The 25,000-nt window shown below is 24.2% G+C and overlaps 1 protein-coding gene across 1 annotated transcript in view; it reads left to right on the forward strand.

Moving 5' to 3' along the window:
* Nucleotides 1-4,144: 4,144 nt before the first annotated feature.
* The window catches only part of LOC129617947 (putative uncharacterized protein DDB_G0282133), a 181,016-nt gene continuing 160,160 nt past the window's right edge, over nt 4,145-25,000 (forward strand). The window contains exon 1 of the mRNA XM_055532935.1: nt 4,145-4,242. The gene's annotated coding sequence lies outside the window, so the exon portion shown is untranslated. The remainder of the gene's footprint in view (nt 4,243-25,000) is intronic.

A 25,000-nucleotide genomic window follows, 5' to 3' on the forward strand; every position in this document is an offset into this window, starting at 1 on the left:
ACTAAAAATTTTTTAATACTCAATTTTTTTTTTTTTTAAATACTCTCACAAAATAAATTGGAGCTTTTTAAAAAATAATCAAAAAGAACAAAACAAAAATTTTGTTACAAATTTTTAATATTATTTTTTTTTTTTTTGTTTTTTTAAATAAAATTTTTTTCCAAATCAATTCACGACCAGTACAATTTCGCCGTCTTTTCAAAGTGGTTCAATTCACTGATTCGGAAAAATATAAAAAAATTAATAAATTTTTTTTTTTTTATATATAGAGAAAAAAAATTTCTTTAATTTGAACGTTGCGCTACATACATATATAAATATAGAAAATATAAAAATAAATTAAAATTGTTTAATTTATACACATTCATACATTATATGTATATGTATGTACATATATGTATAAATAAATTATAACAAGAGTATAATATTTAAAATTAAAAAAATATTTTAAATAAATTATTTAAATAAAATGAAATAAAATAAAAAAAAAAACGAAGGTATTAATAAAAAAATATTATAAAAAAAATGATATATATGATGATATAAATGATATATATATATATATATATATATATATCATTTATATGATGATATAAATGATATATATATATATATATATATATCATTTATATCATCATATATATCATTATTTAGGATTCAAGGAGAAGGAAAACAGAATTGTAAAAGAGAAAATAAAATAATTTAAAAAAATAACAGTAAATTAGAAAAAAATAAAAAAAAAAGGAAAAAGAAGGGAAAAAAAGTCATTACCCTAATTAAACAGTTATTTACTCATGAAATAACAGTAATATTTAAAAAAAAAATTTAAAATTAAAATAATTGAAGAGAAAAAAATTGTGATGTTTTAAAAATTATTTAAAATTAAAATTATTATTAGCATTACAAGAACAATTCAATATTATTTTATAAAATTTTATATTTAATTAAAATTATTATTATAATATATAAATAATACTCCAAATTCGAGTATATAATATTTATTTGCAATTATATATTCTTATCTGTTATATAATAATATTATATACTCACATTTATGTATATATTATAAAATATTCAAAAATTTGAAAACTTTAATAAATATTTATTTTTAATAAATATATATATACATAATAATTTTCGGGAATAAATTTTAATTTTTTTTAATGCAATTCATAAAATATATATTATATATACATTTTTTAAGGAATTATTTTAAATATATTAGAATATGTAACATTAAAATAATATGTTATATATAATATTGACATTTAAATCATTATTATATATACATATTATATATAAATACTATTCATATATCTCAAAACCGAATTTAAATTTCACAAATATATATATACTTTTTTTGAATTTTTATTAAATATTTTTGAATTTTGTATGCTTATTACAAAAATATAATTTTTTAATTCACAATATAATCGAATTTTTTTTTTAATAAAAAAAATTAAAATATTAATTTCAAAAATGAATTTTCATATTACGAGTATTTCACATATGTATACCAGGTTATGTGCATATATACATATATTCATACTATTTCATGGTGCTTAAATTTATTCCTTATATATATATATACATATATTATGTACATTATGTAAATAAATTTCAAATTTTTTAAAAAAAATTTTGTATTCTAAAATAATTTACAAATTTTGATTCTATTATATATTTTAATAATATTCATACATACACGCATACGTATAATATTTTTTTTTTTAATAATTAACAATATTTTAAAATACAAAATAAATTTCAGAACTGTAAATTTTTTTTTTAATATTTTATAACATTTAATTCTCTTTATATATATTACATGCATATACATTATAACACTTGTACCTTTATACAAAAATAATACTTACCTGCCTAATATACATAATATTGAGTATCTAAGGAATACTATAAAGGAAAAAAAAATTTTTGTATATAGTATATATACTTATAGTATATATACAATATATAGTATCATATATACAATATGAGTACATATATATATAATACATAATGTAATATATCAAATAAAAGAGAATTAATACTAGGTATTTTTTCATTATATATGGTATATATACTCTAAATAATCCTATATACCGAAAATATTTTAAAATTAAAATTATTTATAACAATTATATATATATATTTTTTTATAATATAAATAAAGTAATAAAGAAAATTGCATTTTAATTTGAAATATTTTATTTTAAATATGCGATGAATATTTTTGAAAAAAAAAAAATTTACATAATTATTTAATTGTAATTAATTTATATTTTTATTATTATTCTAAACACTAATTTTTACAGAGCAAAGTCTACATTTGCAAATATAATATGAAAGAGAAAGAGAAATAAAATTAAAAAAAAATATTTAAATTAAATTAAATTTTTATTATAATTTTTACTTCATAATTGAGAAAATATACCGAAATTCTCTTATTAAAAATTAGTATTTTTTAAAAACAAAGAGTGTAAATGACGTTTAACATCAAAAATAAATAGAAAAAAAAAAACAATAAATCAAAATTTGAACAATTAAAAATTTTATTAAAAATTTCATTTCTTAATTATTTACCTTTAAATTAATTAATTAATTTTTAGTAATTTGTTTAATATTTACTCAGTATATAATAAATTGTTCTCAGTAACTGTTATACATATTATGTATTAATTAATATAAAGCATTAAAATAATATAAAGCATTAAAATAAACGTTCTTTCCAAAAGTATACCGTATTATATTATTATTAGTACAACAGTTATACTAACTAAATAAAATATATAAAAGTACTATTATTCCTATATATAATAATATAAAATCAAAATTATTATACATATAACAATTTAATTTAATAATTAAAATAAATTTAAGAGAAAAAGAAAAGTGAAAAATTTAATATTGGCACATAAATGAAATACAAATATGAATGAAAAATCTAAAAATAAATGTAATGAATTAATTGTTTTAAAAATAACAATTAATATTATAATTATTATTCCAAAATAATTATTAAATACTAAAATATATAATAATATAAGAACATTGAATAAAAAAATTAATTTGTTATACAAAAATATTTGATTCTTTATACTTGTACTATTACAACAACAACCTATCTCTCTCTCTTAAAAAGTATACCGTATTAAAAGGTATACCGTATATTAGTATACACTCTCCCTCTCTCTGAAAAGTATATTGTAGTAAATTTATTAGTAGTACAACAGCTACTATACCAAATAATAACTATAATATAAAAGTACAATAATATTACTATAATATAAAATCAAAATTTCACAAAAAAAAAAAAGAAATTTTTAATTTTTCAATTAAAATAAATAAATATTAGAGTGTAATAAATATAATTATTATATTATTAAAATTATTTATTAAAAATTTATAAAATTATTAATTATTATATTAATTATTAATTAATAATAAAATTGTTATATGGTGTATATAACAAACAAACATTCTAATTTAGTTGGACCAAAAATCTTCAAAAAATTTCAAATTCTTAATATATTTAGAATTAATTGAAATTAAATTACAAAAAATTTTATTCACAAATTTTATTAAAGAAATAAAAATTTTAATAATTAATTATTATATAAAAAATATTATTGTCTAAATATACAAAATATTGTGAAAATATTTAAAAATAAAATTTTAAAGTGACAAAATTTAAATTTAAAGAAAAAATTTACTTTAAAAATGCAAATATTTTTTAATTATATTTCAAAATTTTTGTTATTTGAAAAGAAAATAAATTTAATAATTAATTATTAATTTAAAAAATAAATTCATGAAAAATTATTTTAAATTTATTTTACAATTAATATTTAAAAATTAAATGACAAAATTTTATTAATTTTAATAAAATATTAAATTAAAATAATTATTATTGAAATTTATATTTAATTTTTAACATTTATTTTAATTATAATTAATTAAAATTAATTATTTAATTTTTATTAGTATATAATAATGATAAAATTAAGAATAATTTGAAAAAAATATTATTTAATTTTAAAAATATTCAATTAATAAATATAAAATATTTTAATTTGAATTTATAAATGAAAAATAATATTAATTAACAACTATATGAGTGTATATTAATTATTAATTATTGATAATAATAATTAAGAAAAAAGAAAAATTATTTCAAAATTTAATGACCATAAAAATATTTTACTGGTAATGGAAAATATTGTGTACAAAACACAATAAAAGGTGATGATGATTTTATAAAAAAATTTTTTTAATTATTAATTACATTTTGATTTTATCGTTTTAATAATAAATTATTAAATAATTAATTAAATAATTTTATTTTAAAATAATTAAAAAATATTGTTTAAAATATGAGTTATTACAAGCCTTGATTGCTTCTGCAATATAAGCCTTTTTCATTCTATTCTTTGCATTGCTAAACTTCGTCAATTTGTAACGGTAATTATTTTTAGAACTACTTCTATTAAACCCCTGACCATCATATTCTTGAACCGTTTTCTGTTATACCATCTATATTGTAAATGGCTGAATGTTATTCTTAATGCTCGTAATTTTCGGATTTCATGTTAATTGACCAAGCCACTAACTCCTTTGTGATTTATTGTATACGAATTCCGATACTTTTTCTTAATTAATATTTAAAGTTTATGGTTGTATTTTATATTCTGTAGCCTGCCATAATCATTTCATATTTAACCGAAAATATTGGACAGTTCATACTTTTTTTTTGAAATGAAGTTAAAAGTCGCAATAATATCTTCAGTTCTTTAAAATTACGTTTCACAGTTTGGTATCCCACTATCTATGGCATGAACAGTTTGTTTTGCACTAAATATATTCTGTTGACTTCTTACACTTGTATTGACAATACGTAACGTAGACACTTAAATATTTGAATGCCGCAATTTCTTTCAATGCATTCGACCACATTTTGTCGAATAATCTAAAAAAAAAAAATTTAAAATTATTTCATAGGATTTACTTAATGTAGTCCCAAGAGTATTAGAAATTTAGAATAATTGTAATTACAGTAACGGTAAAAATATTGTCGTGTTTAGTTTTAAGACACTACTGCTTCATATATAGTGTCCAATGAATTGGGAGTGCAATATTTAAGAGAACTTTTGAATAAAATTAAGAATTTTTAATTTGATTTCGTTTGATAAAAACCGGAATCTATATAAAATTCCTTAAAGCCTGACTATAATACTTGCCTTTATTCAATTCTTTTCCTGTTTTTAAGCCACTGGTTTCTATAAAAGGAGCCGTAACCTTGTTTAATTTTATATTCTCATTTCGAAAAATAATCAAAATTTTACCAATTAATTTCAAATGATTTTACCGAAAAGAATTTTTACTATAGAAAGAAAAATAAAAAATCTTTTCCTATAAAAATATTTTGCCCTTTTATTTTAAATAATCATTAAATCGGATGTTCTTAAAAATGTCCTTTTATATAAAATAAATATTATTTTTTTTTCTTCCTTCTAATATATTATTCTCTTTAGAATAAATATTATTTTCTTTTTATATTTTTTGAATATCTTTCATTATAAGTCCATTAAATTTATAGATTTAACTATCATATTTTATTCAATGGAAAATGAAATACGACTATGTATGTGACTGTGTATAGAAAATTCATTAAGAAATGGAAAATCTTTTCCAATAACCAATCTTATTCATAATTTATTTCAATAGTGTCCTATAATGGAGAACCATTGTGCATAAAGTATAATTTTTTTTAAAGAGTATTTTAACTTTCTTTTAGTTTAAATAGAATATTAAATTATCTCATATATGGAAGTATTATACAAAATATACACATAGGTTCAGTAAAATAACCAAATCGGATCAATGAATAACCCTTAAAATTATTTAAAATAAAAATGAATTGCCATATGTTTGGCTATGAATACAATAATTTCGACGATAAAGAAGGGAGTGATACTAAAATGAGTTGAAGTTATTTGTACTACACCTTGTAAATAATAAATTAGCTTCAGTTCTAATTCTTAATGGAACACTTATCAAGTAGGAATTAAAAAATATAATACAATAATGTGTATAATATCGACATCGAACTGAATTTAACTGAATCAATCTTAAGGTTATTAAACTGTTGCGCTACCAACTGCGCGGCTCAACACCTTAAAATTTAAATATGAATTTCTTTGTTTTATTTCCGTTTATCAAAAAAGCACGGCCATATGCTTCTAGAAAGGCAACAGGCATAAAACAGAATACTATAAATAAATTTTTTTGAGTATAGGTCTCCATAAAATGCAAATACATGAGAAATTTGGGCAATACTTATTATATGAGTATGTATAAGGTATCTTTTTGTTGCGGATTATTTTTATGTGATTGTGAAATGGTGGTGTTTTTATTTCATCCAATAATTTATTGGGAAATACAAATAGGACTGCTTGGGAATCTCGGGTATAGATTGTCTCGAAAAATCGCGGAAGGCTCAAGGCTCACTCTATTTGTTCTAATGACATTTAACTTAATATCGATATAAATGACAGATAGATCTACCTTAGCTTTTCACATCCAGATGTCACTAATATATTTTTAAAGTAAGCATATGCAATTCGGTGATTGCTCTTATGCATGAAAGTTAATATCAACGTTCTTGGCGGCGACATTTTGTTCAATTTTATAATCAACGGCAAATTTAAATTTTACTGATTTCAAGTTGCTCTATAATAAGCAATACATTTGGGTTTCCGGATTTAAACGTTTGAGGTGGTTGTTGTTGTTATGCCTTTTGGTGATTCTAAATATTTACGGAATTTATGCGTAATATTCAAGGCAAGTAAAGTTTTTTAACGCAAAATTTTTATTACCCTTTTCTGTAGAACACATCCTAACGCATAAACTGAAACCATCCGGAATATCGTAAGATTTTCACATCACAATTAATAAAGCACATAAAAATCTTATTTAATCATCAATTTTTATTATAGGGGCCCATAATTAATTTTCCCAAAAAAAAAAACTCATAAATATTTTAATTACCCAAATACTTAATCCCAAATAGTCAATAAATCATTCCTTTTCAATATCGGACCTTTGACATCCGATTCTAACAATAATAAAATTAAAGATTAAATAGAGAATTAAAAATTAATTTCAACTCACAAAAAATATTTTAATAAATTTTTTTTTTTGATTTTTAATTTATTAATCTTTTAAAAATGAAATTTTTAATATTTTTGTGAAATTTCATTAAAGTTTAAATAATTAAAAAATTTATTATCTTTTTAAAAATAATTTAATTTTAACTCAGTCTTTTCGGAACAAAAAAATCTTATACTTAATTTATAAAACTTAAATGAATTTTATTAATTTTTTTTATATTTTTTTTTTATAATAATAAAAATTTAAGGTATCCTTTTCGAAAAAGGAAGAAAATATTTTCAAATATTATGAATTTTTTAACGAATTTACGTGGGTTATAATTTTTTATGCTCAACATAAGTATTATAAAATGTATACAACAGGATGTTTCGCATAAGGGAGGCAGCAAACTTCAGAGATATTTGTTTGAACTATTCTCAGGAAAATATTGTAAGGGAGGGCGGCGGCGTGAGGAAATATACTCGTTTTCGAACTACAGCCTGTTAAAAAAAATGGGATCAGATTTTTTCTGTTAATAAATAAATGCTTATGACTTCAGAATCATGCAATATAGAGTAACCATTTGGACTTGTCTCTTACAGGAAATTGATTGTTTTTTATTTTGTGTTTCACAATCAATTAGATTTGAGCCACAGTTTTTGAGATAAAGCTGGTTATAGTTGCACGTTTTCTTTGATTTTTTTCTAAAAACACTCGAAATTTCTCGAAAATTTGTAAACATTTAAGACGTTTTATTGGCAAAATTATGAGAGATAGAGGAAACACTCTATATAAGAGTTATATAATATTATATAAATTTGTTTGCATTTGTATGCTACGATGTAAAAATGTATAATATGACAAAATTAAAATTTTATGGATTTTTTTACAGGTGCTTGTATTGTAAATACGTTATTCTTTTATTCTTTTTAAAATGTCACCTTATATATTTTGTGATTTGAAAAATTTTCATTTTTTTCTCATATAAAATTAAAATTTAATATTTGCGCGACTTTTGAAAATAATCCTGTTGTCTATAAAAAAAATATTTATTTATTTATTTATTTTTGGTGTTCTTCTCTAAATTCAATTTCTTTTCAATTTAATAATTTTTGTCATACCCAAATTATATTGAAAAATTTGTCATAATCTTGTACATTGTATTATACCCGTACGAACTCGAAATATTGTTCAAAGCAAAGTATAAATTTTCCATATTGCTTGTAACACTAAGAAATAATGGTCGAAGATAATAGACATAATAATGTATGTTTTTGATCATGGTCCAATACTGAGCCGATTTAACCACATCTTTCCCATTTGACAGGTGGTATCAAGCATACAGGAACAATAACAATTTGTATACTGCATTTATGAGAACTATAATATTTTTATTCATTAAATAATTGGTTAAACACAAAAAGTTTCCGACACTCGATTGTATTCCAAAAGCATAGGGTAATATAAGTCCAGATGAGTAAAAATTAATGGGAGAAATTTCCCTTTTTTCGCCATTCTTGCTTAATTATTGGTCTACAAAGTTGGTCTTTCTGAAAACCATCCGATTAATATTTAATTTATTTTTCTTACTTAATTGCTATATCCTCCTTTGCTCACCTACATAATTTTTATATAAATAAATAGTAAAATTTCATAGTTATAAAATTGAAAATAATTAATATTCCGAATAATATTTTACTTATACTATCTCCAAAAATTAAATATTTGGATTCAATTAAAAATCATGAGAGATTGCATAAAAGGTAATTAGTTTCAATTAATTCGAAAAACAAAATATTTTGCCTTAAATTTTTTACAGAATTGTACCGTACTTCATTTGCATTTCAATAGATAATTATTATTGTCATTGTTTTCACAATTCAGTAATAATAATTAATTTTCCGATAACTACACCTGGACTACTTACAATCAATATATTAAAAAAGTGCATATAATGAATTGATATTTCATAATTCTCTACATACTCTACATATGCCAATATTTTTGCAAAAATTTTATGAATTGTTGAGGATTTGAAATTAAATATATTATGGGTAAATGTGGGTAAATATAAGAGTAGTATTGTGACTAGCCTTATGTTTATTATAATTTGAACTAGATTGTAAATTCTGTGTTATGTGTTAACAATGCATTTTTCCTTCGCCTTGGTGTAAAGCATCCCCTATTATTCAATTACACTATTCAATTAAACAACTATTGGAATGTATTTGAATAATTTGTGAGATTCGCAATAAAAGAATAAACTCAAATTTAAAAGTGTTCTTTTATAACCCTAACGATTCATAGGTTTTCGTTTAGATTAAATATCATATTCTGAAAAAATATTTTAAGATTATTGCTATATCTGCAGACTGATTTGACGGGCTCGAACTGATAATTGCAGTGGGTGAGTAATTCATCTCCAGCTCAACAAATTTTTTGCACATTTCATTATGAATCTAATGTTTTACTAAAAGTGTTTTAAAAGTTAGTTTTATATATGACATAATCGAAAACTGGAGTCAATATTATAATAAAATGGTGTTCATTTTTCCTATTTTTAATTGTTGAATTTCGAATTTCCAATGATTACAGGGGAGTTGGCTTCAACCTCATCCAAAATATCAGTTATAACGTTTAAAATTACACTCAATTTTACGTTAAATAAAGCATGTGTGACGAGGATTGACGAGATATTGAAAATTAGCATCGGAGATTTAGGTAGATTCTTAAATATGTATGTAATTGTCTACAGGATATCTGTACAGGCTATTTATAATCGAACGCACCATGATGGCCTCTTGATCACGGGGTAGTAGTAGTCAAACCCCACATTTATTGTGCTAATTGAGGTGCGGTGAACCTTCTGCGCCGGCCCTGTCATCTAATCAACACAATAAAATTAATTCACTATAAAATCAAGCACAAATTTGAATCAACTCAACTGAGGACCAGCAGTGAAATTTATAGAATTGTTATAAAAGAATACCTACACTTTTAATTTAGTATTGTTGAATTGATTCAATTAAAATAACGTATACACAATGAACAAAGAACAAAAACGTAAAAATTACAAAATAAAAGAATCAGGACGAAAAACTAAAATTTAAATTGTCATCCTATTTCATGAAAATTCGGCTTTTTATTCAATTTCTATTGTCATTTTAATTCAATTCTCGGTATATTTTACATATATATGCATATATACAACTGAATGTGTAGAGAAAAAATTTTATTTTAAAAGCAAAAAAAAAAACAAAAAATCTTCAAATGAAAAATCTTTTTGAATTTCACTTGAATTTTTATGCATATGCACATTTATACATTGTGCTAGTTATACACACTATGAGCTCATAAGCTCTTACTAACTATACATGTATACTATATAGACTATAGAGTAACATAAATACATATGTACGTGTCATACCATACAAATTATAATTTGTCCTGTTTGTTATACATACAGAGATGCAGAACAAACAGACGTTCTCTTGAAACTATGATAAAATTTGAAAAGAAAATTTTTATATTGAAGTTTTGTTTGTGACAATGTGTGGCCATATACACTAATGTTATATACTTATACATAGAATATATTTTGAATATAAGTTACGATAAAAGTATGTGACTGCAGTTGAACCAAATTTTCTAATATTCTTTCTCTCGTATATCACGTTTTTCTGAACGAACAACAAGCAAGTAAGTATAAAAAACATCAACTTTATTCTTTTCAATACAATATGAATGGTCGTGAAATTAAATTTTTTATCAGTACAAAAAAAAAATATGAATTTTGTACATAATCCTTGTATATATGTATAATATGAGAAGGATATACAGATGATATCCTTGAAATTGAAAAAATAACAACAACAATAACAAAATTAAAATTTAAAAAGAGAATTTTTTTGTTTAGAATTTTAAAATAGAACCTGTTCGGTTATTTTGGTTTTCTATATGCAATTTAGAAAAAGAAGTTTCAATAGTGTGATCTTACTCGTATATTATGTGATTTAAATTCATAATGTATAAAAATAAAGTGAATTCAAAAAAAAAAAACAGAAACTATTTTTAAAATTTTGCTTTTCATTCTTGTCAAGGAGAGTGTAAAACTGTTATACCTACAATATAACGCTTTAGTGTTGCTTATACTAAAGAGAAATTTTTAGTTTTAAATAAAAATTTTATTATTAAATATTATTCATATGGTATTCTAATTGCGCCTATATTTATGCAATTTTATGAAAATCAAAAAATAATCTTTTTTTCATTCGTATTTTGTGTTAGACGTGTGTATAGATGGAAATCATGAGAACTTGGCACTTATTTTTATTCACTCTTAAGAACAACAGTGTAAATGTAAATGTAGTGAATTGAAAGTGTTCGAATTGATTGTTTTGATAAAATATTAAAGTGAATTCAAAAATTTTTGAAAAAATCCGAAGCTATCCGAAAAGCGATTCTAAAACAAAATCAAAATCCGATTTATCATTAATTTCTATTCGTTTCTTTTACTCACATGTATATAAGAAAGTAGTTTGTAGATATGGCAACTCTGTCATATTATTAAATAAGAATAAAATGCAAATCTATGTATATAACATTTGATATTTAAAATTTTCAAAAATTATAAATTTAACATTTAGAAATCAAATTGACATTTACTATACGATATTAAAAAGAACTTTTGATATTTAAAAAAGTTTAAGATTTTAATTAATATTATTAAACTGTTATACGATTCTGTAGCCCACGTTTGATATTTTCCATTACATTTTAGAGATGTATTACACAAACTACTACAAAACAGTTAATCACTTAATTACGGTATTTTTAGTTTTTTATGAATTATTTAGTTTCGGTTAAGTTTGAGCTAAACTCAGGCAGGAAGTCATTAGTGCCTTAAAGGAGTTGATAAATTTGTAATTCTCAAAAACTAAAATGATTCACGAATTTAATTCAAAAACTAAGATGGAAGCTCTATATATTATACAATAGTTTTTAGAAATCTTATATAGCTTTACTATAATAATTAATTACAATTTAAAGCAGAAATTGAGAATTGAAAAATATTTATCCAATGTGTGCTAAACACACATTTATAACAATATAACAATTTCAATGTATAATATCGAACATTTCAGTAATTATATACAAATTTTCTTAAGCATTTTATTGGCAATAGAGACGCAATTTTAGTTGCGCCTCTGGTCAAATTTATTTAAATCATTTCTACGCCAGCAACGCTTCGTTCGGTGAATTTTTAAATCATAAAATAATCAATTTGTTTAAATTCTTTATATAATCAAAAATTTAAAATCACAAAAATTTTTTCTTAAATCCTAGAAAACTATTGAAAATCCTTCCTGATTTCAAATACCAAATATTTTGATTTGAAATGTAACGTCATCATGAGTAATAACGCAGTAAAATTACTTCAAATAAAATGTCAATTGTCAAATTTGTCAATTGATAACAATTCAGAAATATGTCAAAATGTAAAAATCTGTCATCAAGTATTTTGTTTTACATACATTATATTTCAAACATAATCACATATTCTTACATAAATTATGTAAATATTTTTGATATTTCACTATTTATTTTTCTCTTTCTTTTCAACTTGTTAACAACAATAATTGCCATAGTGATAAAAATCGAATACGAAAGCAGCGATTCACATATGTAGATGCATCAAAAATTAAATGTCATTATAATTTTGATAATGAATTCAAATTCATGTCATTGCATTTTTCCTGATAAAAAAAAAACAATTCCATAACAATAAAAAGAGGAACGAATATTGAAAAAAAAGACCCAAGAAGCGAAAAATTATTGATTGATTGAAAGTATAATAAAAATTTTTTTTTCTTCTGATGCAAGAAAAAAAAAAGCAACTGTCATGTCAATTTCTATCTAAAAAATTAATATTGAATTTTTTTAAGGAATAAAAAAAAACAATTTTTTTTTTTGAAAATAATAATCCATCATTTTTTGACATAATATTACGCATTTTAACACGCTGTCAAATTCATTTTGAACACTTCATACCTAAACTATCTAATTTAGGGAGGACAAGAGGTTGGGTAGTGTAGGTGTTTCCGGAAATAAATAATTAAAATTCATAAAATAATTTTTTATACTTTACAAACAGCTAGAATGATTTGTGTATGTAGTGGGTTTATTCGTGTAGTTGTGTTTGTTATTAAATAATTTCGTAATTTATTTTTTATTCACTCATTTCAAAATATCAATGTCAAAAATATTCTCACTATTTAAAATTTTGCATATGAATAGGGGAATGATGGAATTTGCTCATTTTCTCTTCTGATTTATAATCGTTTTGGTTCTCTGTTTTTTCTGTATTTTTTTCCGGTTGTTCGTGTTGGGTGTTAAATTAAGGAGACGAAGCGGAAGGGATTTTTTTTTTCGTTTTATAATTGAATTTATAAAATTATGATTTTAATATTGTAAAGGAATTTATTTTTGATATTATGTGAGATAATAGGATGAGAAATTTTTGGATTTTTGTTTCTCTTTTTTAAAAAATTAGAATACCCCGCCTAGAAAATTTATTATTTACAATAAATTAAAGGTCTATTTTCAGTTAGTTTACCATTAAACAAATTAATAGAATTTTCAATTGAATTTAATGAAAATTTTATTTTGTGGTAAAACATGTGGTACTTTTAATGGAAAAAATATTGGATTTTTTTTATATGTTTTTTTAAATGTTCATAATTTTTATATTTATCAGTTAGGATAAATATTAATAAGGTTTGTTAGAAATTAAAGCTATTAGAATCTAATGGAGCAAGTAGTATTTTACAAAGAAAAATTCGATTAATCTTACCATGGAAAATTGATTGGTACAATGATACTTTTGGTTGGTACTTTGGTACATCTTGAATTTAAATATCAAATTACAAAGTTGATCAAGTATTCCAACACAATGAAGGTCACTTTCATAACAACGAAATTTTGTGTTGTTTCTAATAAATTTTACTTAAACTATTCCGCTAATATTTAAGCTGGTCCAGAGCTTGGATGCCATTCTACATTGCTGTTGTATTCAAAGTAAAATTCAACTCATATCATACAATCGGCATGAACAAAACTCGTTATGGGCCAGACATCAAATATTTTTAATGAAATGAGTTTCTTTTTAGCATTTTTCACTAAAAATTTTTGCAAAATAATTTTTTACACGGTGATAAAATATTTTTACTTTATTTTTCATTATTTTTTTTTTTTCTCTAGTCCTGATGAAAAGTTATTTGCTTTTTAAATGTGAATGTGAAATGGAACAATTTTATATTCCCTTGAAAATTCTTTTACATCAAAAATATTTTCAAAATTTTTCGTACATTTACAAATACCACCTGTGATCATTGTAACACCAATTTTTTTATCTCTTTTACATTTCTATATGGCGTTGCTATATAGAAAATTTGTGCCTGAAAAGATTATAAAATTTTTTTTTTATCTCATATTTGAAAATTACTGAAATATTTAGAAAAAAAAAATTTTTTTTTTGAGTGTAATTCTATGTTTAAATTTTAATAACATGCGTTTTTTAATGACGGCTAGTTGAAAGTTAACTTGAAAAGTTCTAGATTGAAATGGTGGTCAAAGCAAACAAGGAAAATTACATTGGATTTCATTTAAATTAAATTCAAGTGGAGCATGAATTCTAGTTAAGGAAGAATAGTTTTTAACTGAATTTGAAATAAAATCGAAACCCATAAAAATTGCGATTCCATTTTAGTAGTCTAGGGGTTATTAATAATTGACGTTATATTGTGCTAGTTAGTTGAACAACTTGTCAATAATTTAATAAAAGAAATTAGAGTGTTATCATTATTAACCGTAAAAAAAATTTCAAAGTGAATTTTTCACACAGTGGAAATTTCCCACAAGTGCGAGTAATTTTACATTATAATGGGTAATAATATTTCTTTCTCAAGAAAAATCGCTAAATCTTGTACGATTAAGCCATAAAAATTTCCTCCCACCGCTTCTCATATACAGCATAATATATCCTACCAAATTAGGTAAAATTTATTTTATTATAGCTTTGTATGTTTGATAAGTATTTAAAGTGAAAATTACCCAATTTTTTTGTATAGCAATTTTCAACCCATTTCTTACAGTATACTGTGAATGTAAACTATCGCATTTCTTATTTTTATTCATAAATAGTAACTAAATGATGTTAAATAGTCGACTATAAATATGCTTATTTCACAGTAATTTTGAAAACTTTCTCGAAAATCAAAATTAAAACTTCACTGAACATAACCCCAAATTCACTCAAACCCTTTGACATTCTTTAACACGAAGACTCTAAACTCAGAATATTAACATTAACGTAATTATTGTCTGTCTGTAACGTTTTTCATAATTACATTGTGTTTATTTTAAAGTACTTTTAAACTTATTTACAAAATTATTTTTTTCTGGAAACATTCTCCTTTGAAAATTTAAATCTAACACTTACCAATTTATCCTTAAGCTATATGTATGGATACATTCAATTTAACTTTTTATAAAATCAAAATTTATTTTACATTTTCATGAAGACGGGGTTTTTTACTATAAATATATTTTAGAATTTTACATGGCTGTAAAGTTTTTAATATAATTTCAAAACATAAAAAAAAAAGATTTTGAAATTCTTCAAGATTTTCTTGTTCAAAATAAAATTTTTTGGAAAATCTTGTTAACATTTTTAAATAAAATTTTATATTACATGGGTATACACAGCAATACAAGAATATAAAAATGATATACAAAAATTCTTCAAGTAGAAAAATACTCTTTTAGAAAAGTTTTAATAAACTTAATATATAAAAAAAAAATTTTAATGAGTTAAAGATGAAATTCACAAAATTATAGTACTCATATTTATCCGAGAAATGTAATCTTCCCGCCCGCAACCCATTCGGAAAATTTTAAAAATATTCACATGGAAAATGTTAGCGAAGAAATTTTTACAATTTTATATGAGAAACTATTAAATTTTTTAAAATATGAAATTAAGAATTTTATGTTGTTATCCCTCTGCCTCCCTTCTTCCATCCGCCTCCCTCATATTATTAATTTAGATTTGTTAAATGTTATTATATAACTAGAAATTTTATATTTATAATATCAACACAAGATTAATTCAAAAAATTCATTGAATATTAAATTTTTTTAAATTAAATTTTAAATTATTTAAAGTTGCTCCTACAATTTGCTAGACATTCATGTTTACATTTGATTTACAAATTTAGATATTGATATTTTAAATTGACAAAATATGTGTAATCGAAAACTAGCTCAATTAAGTATTTCGCCATTTGGTATATAAGTACATTCTAATACAGTAGAACTTCCATGAATCGAACCATTACAAATTTTAGAATTAGATCCAAAATTGAAAAACTCAAACATAAATTAAGCATTAATAATTTATTATAACCGATTTCGACTTTAAAAATCTTTGAAATTTCTACCGTACAGATTTCGAATCTTTGAAGAGTTTTTCTATTCCACCATTATCAAAAAATTTTTTTCCAATATTTTAATTTTTGCCCTCTAGTAATCCTTAATTTATGTCGTTTCTGTGGATATTTTCAATATTAATAAAAATTTTTAAATATTGCGAATTCCGGATATTCAGAACCAGTATTATAAACAGGTCTGTTCTGTAATGAAATCACAGTTTGGAATATTTATACACTCAGTTTGTCACACTGCTGATAACATTCAAACAACAATTTTATTTGTACTAATAAATGTCAGAATCGTATGCAAATTTCGTGCAATAAAGGTAGTTTTCATACTCTAATAGTTAATTTCACACTAAAGGTAATAAGATTGTGTCAACCGTTCTAATAAGATTTTGGTATGAATCAAATGTTATGAATCTGTATGGGGCAGCTATCATACAAATCTTATTAATTCAAACGTGTGACAAAACAATTATTTTTTCGAGATTCTGGTTTAAATTTTTACATTTTTTTTTTAAATTCGAAATTAATGGTAGAAAATAAAATAGATTTTTCCAAAATAATTAAGTTATTAAAAACATAATTCAGCTGTATTATAAGGTATATATGAGCAATAAGCTATTCACTGTGAAAATTTCAACAAAAATAAGATAAAAATTAAGAAATGAAGAAATTTAGAAAAAAAATTTTTGTATACGGCAAACAAATTTCGGAGGGCAAAATAATAAATAAATTTTTTTTATTATTTCTTCTTCATCTTTCTTAAGGATTCTTAAATTTTGTAAATCTTGACCTGAAATTAAAAAAATTTTTTTCAAGTCATTTTCATTATGTCATCTGAAGCACTTCATCCACTTGAAAGCAAAAATATTTTAAGTCCCTATTTTACTTCTTCTTATAAAAGGCGATTTTAATTTGTAAAGCAAAAGTTTTTTTAATGAACTTTTTTTTTTTGACGTCTTTTACTTTTCTCTTTGTTTTGTTTTTTTTTTTCCTTATAAACTTTAATGTAATTAATGCTGCTCATTTTTATGAAAATCCTTTTTAAATAAATAAAAAATTTTTTTTATTTATTTTATTTAATTCAAGGTTAAAAAGCTCTAGGTATATTCATTTACTCAGCATATATTTAAAAAATGGAGAGAAAAGTGAGAGAATGATAGTGACAAAAACGCAAAAAAGAATAAAAGAGAAAAATTATAAAAAAAAAAAATTGAGAAAACATCCTGCTCTTACAGGAAATTAAGTTGAATATTCAACTTTTCCTTCATTTGCTTTATCTTATCTTATATATATATATATAAGTATTTTGTGATTACGAAGGATATTCTGTTTTAAACTGATTGTCCTTTAAGAAAATAAAGTTGGGTCAAACCAATGGTTTGTATTGTAGCACTTTTCCCTTCAACAAGTGAAAATTCTGCTTTTAAATACAGTCTATGTATAGCTATCACACTATTAAAATTGTTTTCATTCATATACAAAACTATTTCTAGGATTGCATATATTTAGGATGACTCATATATGCAGTCTTTGAAATAAAGCAAAAATTAATATAAAAAGGGGTTAACATAATGCTCGATTTTAAGGGTTAATTGTGTGAGTTAAGAAAAATAATTATATTTTTTAATTTCATGGAATTTACCGTTAGCTTCTTGCGTTCATAAAAATTTGGAAAAGCTTGCGGTTTCGGAAATATAAGGTGTCAAAAATTCAAATTTTACGAATTTCAAGAGGTGATAACTTGAGAGGGGGTGGAGATGGAAAAAAATGTTCTTCTAACAAAATGAACTATTTATTAATATCTAAAAGCTCCTAAAATTTCAAGCTTCTACAGGCTGGGGTCTAGAAGAAAAACGACATCAAAAATTTGGAAAAAAAAGACTTTAAATAACGGTAAATTTGAGCAGCCATTTTGTTTTTCTTAAGTTGAACTATAGTATACCGCGCAAGGGGAAGCAAGCCACTGCCTTTCTGCGTTTGCAAAATTTCAAAAATGCTTATGGTTTCATTGCAACAAATATTTAAAAAAGGCCATTTTTAGGGTTTTGGGGGGGTATAACTTCTAGAGGGGGGGAGATAGGTAAAAATTTTGTTCTACGGAAATAAGTTTCTAGTGAAGATCTATGTACGTATTAAATTTCAGCTTTCTATCTTCAAAGTTGTAGAAGTTTTGTAAACAGACACACGGACAGACGGACGGACGGACGGACGGACGGACGGACGGACGGACGGACGGACGGACGGACGGACGGACAGAGTGAAACTAATAAGCACTTTTTTCAAAAAATTTTTTGGAAAAGTGCTAAAAACAATTTATGTATAAGTTGGATGATTGTTCATTTGATTGTGACTGGAAATGCATACATATGTACGGAAGTTATAAACTTCTAATTTGATTTAAATTAGAAGGCTTTTGGCTCTACCATTCACTTAAATTACTTCCCTAATCAAGCTGTTTTAGCTTAAAATAAAAACAAAAAAAAATAAATAATAAAATATTATTCTAAATAAATTCAATAAATTTAAATTCTGAGTTGCTAGTGCCTTCTATTGTTGGCGCCTTCAGTTTTACTATTTTCAAAAAATTTACAATTAATTTTTGCGATTTATTGCATTCGGAATCGAATTCAGGTTCGTATTTGTTTTCAATATATTCAAATATAAATTCAGTACAGAGTATTCGGATTCGGCTTTTTGACTTCGGGTTCAAATCCGATATTTTGCTCATTATTCGCTCATTATCAAATGAGCGAATAATGAGCGAAATTTTATATTCCAAAATATATTTTTAAATTTAAAATCATGAATTAAAATCTCTAGTATACATAAAATCATGGTATTTGATGCATTCAGATTCCGATTCGGATTAAGATTCGGGTTCGGGAATATTGTTCGGCTTTTAATTTATCGAAATTAAATACACTCGAATTAACTTTGGATTCGGGCTCATTTTCTGGCACTAATTCATATAATTTAATAGAACCAAGGAATTTGACTGGACTTATTTTTTCTGAGGACTGAGTCAAAGAATTTGAATCACGAACTACTTATAAAAATCTCGACACCCTATGATAGTATTCACATTTTTCTTTCAAAATCTTTTTAGCTCTTCTTACATATAAAAAGTTTAGAAAGAAAGAAAAATATACTTAAAGAATTTTATTTAAATATAAAGAAGTTAAAAGAAAGTTTAAAATAAACTATAATTTTTCTTCAAATACATTATGAGAAAAAAAATATAAGTGCTCGTATCCTGGGTAAAGGACTCTTCTAACACTTTTCTTGCAAAGTCTTATGAGATTTTTGTAAATAACATTCTTACTGAAATTGAGAGAGAAGCTGTACGAGTTCTATTTCAATTCAATTTTTTTTTTTCTTTGTACTTATTTTTGCTTTAAAAAAATTTCCTTGATGACGGCAAAGAGCAAAAGAGGAAAAAAAAAATAAATTTAATATTTACAATGAAATAAAAAAATATTTTTCACCTGCTCTTGTATGCAATCATTTTAAAATTTTCATCGAAAAAAATGTGTAATTTTTCTTTTTGCTCCTCCTTCAACTATAAATTGTAAAAAAAAAAAACTGTAAAAGGGGTTAAAAAAAAAGAAAATTAATTTTTTTATTTTTAAATTTTCATCTTTATAGTTAAGAAATAGAAGTATTTCTTTAATTACCTAAGCAAATTCCTTATGAAGAACTCAAACTTATTTCATATGGTAAGAAAATGTGTGTATATATATATAAATTGCAATAAATTTTGAAAATAATGTCAAGGATTTTTATACAACTATTCTAGCTACTAATTAATTAAAAAGAAAATTAAATGTAATTTTTCATTAAAATTAATTGAAAACTGTTGCCCTTTTGAGATTTAGTTATTAAAATAATTGACTTTTTATAAGATATTTTAGTTTTGATTACCGATAATTAATATTACAGATATACTTTACAATTGTCTGTTAACTAAAACTGTATAAGAGTAGTATTTATTATAATCTGCAGTTATATGTACATAAACTTCCGAAAATTCTTTGTATTAGGTGAAAATTTTAAATTCAAAAATAAGGCGCCAGGAGCAGGAGGCGCCAGTAACAAAAGATGTCAGCAACAGATGGCGTCAGCAACAGACGGCGTCAACAACAGAAGATGCCAGCAACAGAAGGTGCGCCAGCAACAGAAGGTGCAATTAACAGAAGGCGGCAGCAACCAAAAGCGCCAGTAACAGAAGGCGCCAGCAACAGAAGGTGCCAGCAACATGAGGCGCCAGCAACAGAAGATGCCAGCAACAGAAAGCGCCAGCAACAGAAAGCGCCAGCAACCTAACTATTGACCTTATATTCAAATAGAATAAGACGAATTCAGGGTTAAACGACGTTAAATCTGTAAAATTATTAGTTATTATTGAGGAATCAGATGTTAAAATATTAAATATTTTTCGTAGATGTTATTTGATTTGATTAAAATTTGATAAGATAAGAAGAAACGACCACAAATTTTAGATCATAGACAAAAACAAGACGAAGAATATTTAAAAGACGTAAAATATTTATAAAATACTAGCTAATAAAATGTCAATTATGTGGTCCAAAAAAATCAAATTTCATTAAAGCAAAAATAAATTTAATAAAAGTTTGAAAAATGAAACAAATTCACTTCATTAAATTTTCATAAAAAGAAAATGGAAATATTATTAAAGACAAGATAGAAGGATTCATTTTGGAAAAGAACCTGCTTTTTTAAGAAGGAAAAAATATGGGAATATTTTTTCTTCAGCTTTTTCTTTAGTTCTTATAACCACGCGACAGTATGTTCGAAGGGTATTATAAATTTGCTTTACGATTTGTAAAGCTAAAAACAGTGATCTTAGATATCAGGTGTTCAAAAATCAGGTGATCAAAAATCAGAGTAGAATTCTGATTCGATTTAACCATGTCTGTATGTCTGTCAGTCTTTCCGTGCGTCCGGCTGTCCTTCCGCCTGTTCAATATCTCAAAAACTAGTTGCTCATCAAATTTTCTCAAATCTTTGTAATAGTTTCTCAGAAGTTATTGAAGCAGTGATATGCAAATTTCGCACAAGCAAATATATTATTGGGACTGTTATTTGCGATAAAAATCGTTGAAATTTCTTGACTCTTTGTGGTAAGTGGCATATAACTTCATTTGATCATATCTTAGAAACTACTAACGGTACAGTACTGAAATTTGTCGTAAATAAATATAGTAATATGGCCGCTATTTTGATGCTATATGAAGGAAGTTGTATAAAACATGGAGGTTGTCTGAAACTGTATGTCAATAACCTCTGACCAACTCTACCTATTCTCGTTTTTTGAATATTTTTAATAAAATTTCCTTTTACAATCAATCATATTTTAAAATTTAAAGGATACAAAATTCAAAAGATTATTCAAATTCCTTTTTTTTTTGTGATAATCAGGTGTTTTACGCTTTATGTAAGATTTTCTAAAAAGGAAATTAAAATATTTTCTTTGAAAAAAATAAAAATTGTGTTAAAGGAGAAAATATTTTACATTGATAGACAAAATGGTAGTTTTCCTGTCATATTTTTTTTTTTAATAAAAGTAAATTGAATTTGTTTTAAAAGAGAAAAAAGAAAATAAATGTAGGGAATCTTGTCAAAAATTTTTATTTTATTGCTGACATGACAATGTTACAAAATGAGAAAAAAAATATGACAAAAATAAAATGAGAGAAAGATGAATTTCTCTTTTGATTGCTTTACACTTTTTAAAAAAAAAATTGAGAAAATTGAGAATAAACTAGTTGTTAAAAACTGAAAGGTCATTTACGATATTACCGAAATCTTTAAAATTGGTGATAAAATTATTTTTGATGGAATTTTTTTTTATTTTATTGTACTCAAAAATTTTGTCGTGACCTCATCAGAGTGATAATTGATTCAAAATTTAATAAAAAAAATTGCTTTTTTTCTTAAAAACTATTTTTAAGTTTAAGGTGTAAGAATTAAAGTAGCAAAAATAAAAATATTTTAATTATAGAAAAAAATCTCTGAGGACAGTTTGTATTAGTTTGTATTATAGATGTTAGTTTTTCAAAAATACTATGTGTTGTTCCATGTGGTTTGATATGAGAACTTAATGAATTTAAATTAAAAATGTACATTTAACTTAGTCGCTATTATTCCTGATGCAATAGGCGTTCATCTAACCAATAGTGTAATGATTATTACTCCCAGTTTTTCAAAAGAAGGGTCTAGAATCCAAACGATATAGTCACATGCTATAAATCACCATTATATATCTACAATATTCCATATTAAAGCAAATATAAATTAAAAAACTATGAATAACTTAACATAAAAGGTCATCTAGTCATCCGCCTCCTTAACTCAATGTCTTATGAAGCGGAAGCAAATCTCTAAAGTCAAGTGAAAGTCCCAATCTTACAACTATTCAAGTTCTCATCTATAACATAGTATGTTATAGGGCTATGTCGGCGCGGGAGGAAATGAGGCCGCTGATGCGCTTGTAAGGACCACATACTATTCGTTGGGAATTAAGAAACGAATCAGAAATAAGGCGGCCGGAGCGCTGGAAAAGTCTTCCGGGGCTGCGGCAAGCCAAAGAGCTCTTGGGAGAATATGACCAGAAGCAATTTAAGAAAATTATAGGGATGGGTGAGGGTCCTCACCGGCGTTTTGACGGGTCACTGCAGGCTTACGAGACACCTCAGTCGGCTGGGCCTGGAAAATGAAGATACTTGCAAATTCTGTGGGGAGTATGGAGAGACCTCGGTGTACCTCCTGGGGAATTGTGATGCTTTTACTCATAGGAGGGGGGAGGTGCTGGGTGGCTTTGTTCTAACGGTGGCGGAGTTACGGTCTTCTGGTCCTCACAAGTTGCTTGAGTTGATCAGGAGGGTGGGTCTCAAGCGTGTGTTGTAGGGCATGTCCCGCACTCGAATGGGGGCGGACAATAGATCCTTATACGTGGTCGCGGTGCACTTTTGCCCCAATTGTACAAATCTACAAATCTACAATAACATAGTAACACCATAAAATCTCGACAAAAAGCATAATTCAGAAGGTACTCTTAAAAGTTATATATTAAATCTAAATAATCCGGATTTGACATTTCATTTCCATTATTCCATGTCCCCGGTGGCAAAAGAGTGGCAAAATAAGTAAATTAGCCAAAAAGATCTATGGAAGAAGTCACGTCGTTAGTTTTTGTCATATCGTAATTCCGTCAAATTTTTAAAGTATGTCAAAACCCCTTACTTCAAAGCGTTACACTCGATTTTCGCAAAACACTTTGTCAATATAAAAAACTTTCAAGTTGAGTTCAAAATTTCGTTGCTCCTTCTTATAAATATTTTGTTTTTAGATGATTAATAAAAACGCTTATCAACTTCAAATTAAAATCTTAAATTTGGAACAAGAAAAATAAAAAAAATGTACAAATTAAAATTTAATGTCCTACGGCTTAACAAATATAAAAATTTTAATTTAAAAACAACTTCTTTGTACAACAAAAAAAAAATGTGAAGTTTTTTTTCTTCTTCATATTTTTATTATATTTTTTTTTTAAAGAACAATTAAAAGATTATGAAACTAAAGGAGAAGACGTTGCCCATCTCTCTGCCCTCCCTCCCCCCCCCCCCCCCCTTCATTTTTTGATATTCCACTCATATTTGAAAAGAAACTTGAAATATGAATGATTTTTACATTTCATATACCAATAAAAGTCAATCTATTTACAGAGAAGGCAACAAAATAATAATAAAAAGAAGAAAAAGAAACGAAAAACATGACGTCAAACTACAAAATTACAAACGAAAACGTCATTAATTTTTTTTTTCTATTTTATTTTTGGTTTTTTTATTGTTTTTCTCATGAATATTTTTATAATTTTCTTGAAAATGGAAAATTTTTTAACAACTTTTTTTTGCATTTGCCTTTAATTTATGTGTTTAACATAGAAAACATTAAGGAAGTGTCGTTAACTTAAAAAAACCGAATGAATATTATTGGTTGTGTCAAATCTTCGTCATTAACATTGCTTGAGGGGTACTTCAAAATAATTGAATTATTTTATGAATATTTCTAGTAAATAGCCTTATTCATAATGGATTTTGCCCGATTGACGGACTTGATCGATTAAAACTTGAGCTGAAAAAGCTTGAAAAATAACGTAGAAGTAAAATTTTTCGAATTTCGAAAACATTATCGAAAATTCTTATTAAATTATGCAAAATCAATGAGTCGATTAAAAATTCTAAAATAATTAAATCAGTCATTTTAAAATATTCAATATAAAGACAGAGTTTCGAACATTCGAAATTCGAAATACACTAAATTTCGAAAAT

The sequence above is a fragment of the Condylostylus longicornis genome, unplaced genomic scaffold (genome assembly GCF_029603195.1).
Source record: "Condylostylus longicornis isolate FDR11 unplaced genomic scaffold, ASM2960319v2 ptg000006l, whole genome shotgun sequence".
Lineage (NCBI taxonomy): Eukaryota > Metazoa > Arthropoda > Insecta > Diptera > Dolichopodidae > Condylostylus > Condylostylus longicornis.